Below are 8,114 nucleotides of genomic sequence, written 5' to 3' on the forward strand. Positions count from 1 at the left end.
TTGTGATTCTTACAAGACTTGTCAAACCACTTCGATTGAGTCTCATAAACAGTGTCAGCAAATTTATCCTGATTGTATATCATTCTCAAGTCATCCTGACGACATGAATGATATGAAAAACCACAAGAACTTACCAAATTTTTTGGTCCCCTTGTGTGAATATCAGGATCATCTTAAAATTATTATCACTAATGATCAAGAGCAGTTCTCCTCTGGTAAACGGTGTTTGCAGAAGAAAAAAAAAGAAATCTCCTATGAAACCCCCTTTCTTTCAAAAAACGATTTCTAAAGCGCTGCATAGTTTGCGAAAATAAAAAATCAAGGTATTCAAAACTGTAATTAAGAAGGAAAAGAATGATGTGCGTAACTCTTCTTTTCCAAAGAGAAAGCAGAAACAAGAAATAACAAATACTTCATCCCCTCGTAAGAAATATCCCAGTCTTACCCTGGATTGGAATGATTACATTCTTTAATTTTCTTATGATGATTCTTTTGTCTATCCCTCTTAAACAAGGATCATAATTCTCAAGAGGGTTGTTATGAAATATTACTGTTAATTCTCTAGGGGTGTTCTGTTTCTGTTTGTTTCAACCTTGAACCGTTTTGTTCGTAAACGGCTTCCTTCTTTAAGAATTTTTCTGAGGATAACCTATTTCTGTTAGGGTTTTAGTAAAAGGTCTTTTGGGGACTATATCCCCTATCTTCGTTCTCTTTAAAATGAAGTCCTTCCTCCTCGGTATGAACATTTCATTTATCTCTTCTATCATGTCCTCCTCAAGTCTTTCTAGCAAAGAAAGTGATGTTTGGACTGTTATGTTTCCCTCTAAGAAAATTCGTTTTGATTCTTCCGATAATGAGATATGCTCTGATAAACGTGTCTCCTCTCCTGATGAGAACTCCTACTTCTCACATCTTGATAAGCTCTCTTTAACCATGAATCTCATCTTGTAACAAGTACGTGCCCTGAAAAGTGAACTTAAAGCTTATTCCAAGAGACTTGGAGAAAAGATGGATAATCTTGAATCTAGGATTGATCTGATAGAAGATGAGCTTGATGAATATGGGGAATATGAGAAGAGTATTCAAAGTAAGTGAAATACTTCATAGGAGTTGATTTTTGGTCTAGTAAATCTTCTTATGAGAATTTTTATTCTGGTTTTTGTTTAGAATAATAACTAGGGTTTGGAACAGTCATTATTATGATTACACATAGCTAGTTCCAAACGTTTTCATCTTCAATGTTTTTAGATTTATTAATTTAAATTCTAAGTTATTTGGAAGATGATATTTGTAATTTTAATCTTTATGGTTTTATATATTGCAAATTGTTATGGGATATGTGTGTTTGCGTCCGTGAACTATGATTGTCCCATACTCGTTCAAAAGTTATCTCTATTATGTTGATATGAATTTATTGATAAGTTAAAAGCCTTTTTGTCATTATTTTGATAAAAGAAAGGATAAAAATTTTGTTTCACAAGGATTAAAGTCTGGTATATGTCATTATGCAAATAGTGATGAAAGATAGAATGAATCCTTGTATATTCCACAATATTGGTCGATCTCTCATCCACATCTTTGTGTATGTACTGTGTTGCTCCATAAGTTTGCTTATGATTAAGCATAATCAACTGAATTGATCATTTCCATGATTTGTTCAGTTGTGTTGATCCTCAAGTTCTCTTATGTTGAGCATGAACGATTGAATTGATCATTTTCTTGTGGTTAATTTAGTTGTGTAGTTCTGATTGAATTAATTATGAGCCTTCTTGTGATTAATTTAATTGTGCATTTCGATTGGATTAATCATGAATTCTTTTATAGATAATTCAATTGAGTACTTTGGATTCAAATTCATGTTTGCATGTGATTTGATGTTGTCCAAAGAAAACCTTCTTTTCTTGTGAAAGTAAGGTCACCTTTGTTGTTCTTTCGGGAATGACATTTTATGGGGGAGAGTTCTTTTGAACTTGTGCTTAATTGCCATATCTTTGTGGGGAGTGTGGTTGTGGAATATTTTAGGGGTTATCTTGTATATTTATAAACTCCTTGATAAATGCATTTAGCTTCGGCTTTATGATTGCATCTAAATTTGTTGGTATATTAATACACCTCTGGTCTTGAAGTATGTCCGTGGAAATTTCCTTAGGATCCCACTAATTTTCGTACCTTTGCCAATTTTATTGACAAAATGGAGAAGAATTAACGTGGAGTTCATACAACAAATACATATGTTTTACGGATCATTATGTAAGGGGGAGTGGTTTTCATGTTGAGATAAAGTATTGACAAAGGAGGAGTGATACATATCACCATAGTATTGTTGTCAAAGTTGTGATACAATTGAACTTTGATGTTTTGTAATAATACTATGACACTGTATAACAATGATTGCGAGCATTTGTATTCTCATTGTTACAGCTACGGATCCTCAACAATGATGATACTAAACTTACAACCTTTGGAATCATTGGAATACTTGGAAGTGACGAAGATTTCGAGTCTGTTGAAGATGCCAAGGAGATCAAGCATGTGGATGAGAAGCTTCAAGTTTTATTTATTTTTTAATCCATATGTATTGATAGTTTTGTCACTAAAAATTGACAAAGAGGGAGATTGTTAGAGCATTGCTCGGTCGAACTCGCATGCATTGCTATCTCAAGCATGTTTGTCAATGTTAGTGATCACAACTATAAGTCTTAATTTCTAGCCTATTTATAGATGTCTCGGACTAGTACATAGATAGTGTAGTTGAGCTTAGATCTCTCAGCGTTCATCATTTGAAGACGAAGAACTACTAAGGGGAGCTTGCGGAACTTCATCAACAAAAGGTATGTGGAGACTTAAACTCATCTATCACTTAGAAAGTCTATTTCTTCTCTATCTCCTATATTGAGACATAAGTCGTGTTATGATATAGTTTTCTATTATACACATTTGAGATTTTGAGCTGAGTTTATCTTGCTTATATATTTCTCGAAATATGGGTTGGCAAGCTTTCGCTTTAGCCATGTTCATCTCACATTCGTGATGAAATTCCGAATAAGATCATATGAAAATTGCCGAGTTCCATCTAACATGGTTTGTGTGATACAATCATTTGGTGTTTCCTTGGAATGTGATCGAATTTTATATAGTGGTAAATAGAGTTGTCGTTCACTCGGACTTGATGAGATTGATTTTAAGAATTAATAAACTAAAATAAAAGAAAAATATATACAAAATATTGTCACAAGATGAAGAGAGTTACTGGGACTAGGATTTCGTCGAATTCATAACATAGGGTTCGATTTATTTATTCTGAACAATTAAAGCTCAATAAATAAAATTAACATGGACTCTGATTTTTCCAAGGTAGATTCTCGAAAGATTAGTTGTAAATCCTAAGCATGATGTATCAAAACATTTAAGATAAGCATACCTCATCAAATTAAATGACAACTAATTAATTCAAATCATATTTCAATTAAAATTAATGCAAACGTCTTAAAAGAATTAAATAATTTTATCCATGTATGAAATTCGTCTTCCTCAGTCGTCCCAGTGTTAGGGATTAGCTCATCACGTCGAAAATACACTTAAAATATTTATTCATGGCTTAAAAAGTGGTTTACAAATGATGAAAATGTGAGAAAATTATTAAAGCAGTGATTTTCTTTTCTCCCCAAAACACCCCCCTCCCCCAAATGTGCTCTCTAGCTCTCTATTTATACACACAAATACATATCACTCAAATATATTCTTCCATAACTCCAAAATCTTCTTCTTTTTAATTAAAAATATCTTCAAGAATTTTTCCTTCTCTGTATTCTATATATGTCTTTACTAATCCCATATCTTCTTTAATTCGCAGAATAAAATCCAAGATAAAATCTTCTAAGGATATCTTTCTTGTTTAATACAAGTTAACTTCCTTTTTCTTCCAAAATTTATGTTTGTAAGGCAAGAAGATATTCTTATCTTAAAGATAATAAATCCTTTACCATTGAAACCAAATTTCCCGTCACTTTTTCTTTTCAAATCAAGGAAGAAGATGGAGCCCCCTTAACCAGTAATGGGGTGCGATTAGCAGTTGGCTCCCTGGGGATTCCCCTTATCAGTTAGGTGCCCCTTATCCAAAACTGAGAGTCCGAATAACATGTGTCCTCCGGGTGCCTATACCAACTTTTCGAGCCGAATTTTCCAAAAATGTTTATTTTCCAAAAATACCTACAAACACATAAAACACCATAATAAGTAGAAAATGAGTACCAACAATACTGAAATTTGAGGACAATTCGGTCACAAAAATGTGTCTATCAAATACCCCCAAACTTATTATTTGCTAGTCCTCGAGCAAATCTAATCTAGAAAAATAAAAATGACTACACTTAGCACGTGCAGCAAGCCGTTAAACCGTTAGGTGGCCCTATCGGCGGAGTGTTGTCTCCGAAGGGTTTACCAGAGGTGTACCCACAAAACCTTTACTCCGGACCCTAACTATCTACGCAAAACCTTGGAAGGCACTAAAGAATCTCCTTGGTTGGCATACTCTCATTGACTACAGGAGGAAGTACCCTGATGCGAAATTCCAATTGTTGTACACGAGTTTGCACTCAAGCATACTAAAATTCATATAAGTGACAGAGCTCTACTCAGATAGTTTCTGTACATCATAACCGGAGTCAACCAATCACATGGAAAGATTAAGAAGATGGATGTAGAGAAAAACATAGATGGTTTTGATGTTGACTAAGGTGAACCTATCCTAATGGACTGAGATACCGGTCTGACTAATATCAACACAACTGGCATATACAAGGGAACCGGCGGGTGGTAATCCTAACTCTAGGTCAACATAACTGGCATATACAAGGGCTCCAGTGGTCGACTTTATTGAATTTATTCCGGTAGGTCTGATGGTCTGGTCGCATTTTTTTTTTTTTTTTGTATCTTAATCACTCTATTTCACCCAATCACTTATAAGAAAATAAAAACAAAAGGTGAAAATGATTCAACGAGATATGGCGAAACTACCATGTTTTTTTTTTTAAATTCTAACACCTGAGCTCTGTGCTTTTATGAATAGACTCTTTACATGTTTCCATCTAATCAGATTGGTTCCTCAACTCCTATAACCAAAATGCTTTCATCCACTTAGATTGGTTAGTGTCATCCTTAATAAACATAAATTTCTAGGCTCTGGAGTTTATTTATTGCAACTAAAAAGTTTCTCCCATACCCCCAAACTTAAATCTAACATTATCCTCAATGTTCTAAAGATAAAATTAAAACCATATGAACAAGGAGAAACTGTTACCATTTGAAACAAAAGAGTTAAGGAAAGATATTACCGTATTGCATGAGATTGGGTTACCTCCCAAGAAGTGCTAAGTTTAAAGTCTTCAGCCAGACTAAGAAAGGATTAGTCACCTTATAGAATCATAAAGTAATAGCTGGAATAACTGTGAATCACCAAAACCAAATAGAGTTATCACAAGTAAAAGGAATCTGCACCATGCCAAGAAAGTTAACAAATATAGCACACCCTTGTCTAGTTTCCTGTTTAAGACAACTACATCTAGCTGTGGTTCAGGTTCAGGTTCTATAACTGGGTCTAGATAACATATTTTCCTGGGTTGCATTTCCTCAAAAGTTAGATCCGAATGTTCAGGTTCTAGAGTCTGGAAAAACTCAAATAAAAACTTAGAAGCACATAATAATAACCTAAATAATTGCAGATCATTAAAGTCAATCAAATTTGACATACACAACTGACCACAAAGAGAGTGGTGGTCTTCCTTAAACAAATATGTCGACCCTAATCTCCTAAAGTAATTAGGTTTAGTCTCGAAACTTAATATCTGACACATTTGAATTTCATAAGTTCAAATGTGCTCTCTAGCTCTCTATTTATACACACAAATACGCATCACTCAAATATATTCTTCCATAACTCCAAAATATTCTTCTTTTTAATTAAAAATATCTTCAAGAATTTTTCCTTCTCTGTATTCTATAAATGTCTTTACTAATCCCATATCTTCTTTAATTCGCAGAATAAAATCCAAGATAAAATCTTCTAAGGATATCTTTCTTGTTTAATACAAGATAACTTCCTTTTTCTTCAAAACTTCATGTTTGTAAGGCAAGAAGATATTCTTATCTTAAAGATAATAAATCCTTTACCGTTGAAACCAAATTTCCCGCCAATTTTTCTTTTTAAATCAAGGAAGAAGATGGAGCCCCCTTAACCAGTAATGGGGTGCAATTAGCAGTTGGCTCCCTGGGGTGCCCCTTATCAGTTAGGTGCCCCTTATCCAAAACTGAGAGTCTGAATAACATGTGTCCTATGGGTGCCTATACCAACTTTTCGAGCCGAATTTTCCAAAAATGTTTATTTTCCAAAAATACCTACAAACACATAAAACACCATAATAATTAGAAAATCGAGTATCAACAATACTAAAAGTTGAGGACAATTCGGTCACAAAAATGTGTCTATCAGAATATTTCATTATGATAATTTCAATAACTTGAAAATCGCTTTGACGAAAAATAGTTTGTGAACAACAACTATATAACGTCCTCTAAGAAAGTTTCAATGATTGAAATTAAGAGTTGATGAAATAACCATCCTTGGATATAAGCATATATAGTATGTTCGCACATTAGTGTATAAATCCATAAACCGGGAACCAAATGTATGCACATGTGTGTATACAAAATTGGTGAAGGGGACAAGATAAGTATGCGTACCCGTACGCATACTGGTAGAAGTTTTCGAACCGAAAATAACTGCTGGGTTTAGGAATTAAAAACACATAAACTAGTCACCTTAAGTATGCATAAACGTACGTATACTGGTAGGAGTTTTCGAACCGAAAATATCTGCTGAGTTTGGGAATTACAAACTCCTAAACTGGTCACCTTAAGTGTGCGAACACGTACGTATACTGGAGGAAGTTTTCCAAAAGAAAAATTTCTGCTGAGTGTGGAAACTTGACAAACTCAAATATGGTTGCTTAAGTACACATACCCGTACGCATACTTAAGCTGGTTATCTTATTAAATCGGTCAGTTCATGAACTTAAACATTTAATTCTTAGGGAATGCAATCTTTGCAAACCGTGGCTATAATGTTCATGATTGATTCAAGTGAATCAAACCGATTTGATTTCGATTGTGTCTTCTATGCAATTGAAAAACTCTTTAACTAGTTTCATTTGAGTCATTTGAACTAGTCATGGATAAGATGAATAAGGTTAATATGAGAGTAACCATGTGGCTAACCTCGGTTAACTATTTGATGAGCCAACATGAGTGTATACGTTTGGGTACGGTTCATAAACCTAAATGAAGGTACATTTCATTTGTGTGTAACAATATAAGTTAGATCTAATGGTTGAAAGATATTAGCTTGGCCGAATCAGGTTTTTCATCTAACGTTGATTATTGAATGCTTTGTCACCAAGGTAACTTGGATTGCAAACCTTGATTTGAAAAATATATAAAGGAGAACTCTAACAACTGGGAAACCTAATCCACACACCTTCTGTGTGATTCTAGTTGCATAGATAGAGTCGATTCTCCTTTAACCTTAGGTTTCTTCTCGAGACCCCGTAGGTTAGAGACTTGAAGACTTCATTGGGATTGTGAAGCCAGATCGATACTACTTCTCTTGTAGTTGTGTGATCTGATCTTGTTGTTTCTATCGTACGAGTACAATTGTGAAATTGGTTTGAGATTTATTTCTCTGATAGGCAAGATAGAAAAGTAGTACAAACAAACTTCTTCTCATCGTTTGTGATTCCACAATATCTAGTTTCGCCATCATACGATTTAGACTATTGTGAAAGTGATTGATAACACTAGGCTGTTCTTCGGGAATATAAGTCCGATTTATGAATTGGTTCTTGTTCATCTTGATTTAGCAAAAGACGGAATAAAAACTCTTCGGTATTTCTGTGGTAGACAGATTTATTCATTGCTATAGACTTTTATATATAAGACAGATTTGCTTATCAAGTCTTCGACTTTGGGTCATAGCAACTCTTGGTTGTGGGTGCCATCAACTAAGGGAATCAAGTGCGTAGTATCCTGCTGGGATCAGAGACGTAAGGAGCGCAACTGTA

The sequence above is a fragment of the Papaver somniferum genome, chromosome 6 (assembly GCF_003573695.1).
Source record: "Papaver somniferum cultivar HN1 chromosome 6, ASM357369v1, whole genome shotgun sequence".
Taxonomy (NCBI): domain Eukaryota; kingdom Viridiplantae; phylum Streptophyta; class Magnoliopsida; order Ranunculales; family Papaveraceae; genus Papaver; species Papaver somniferum.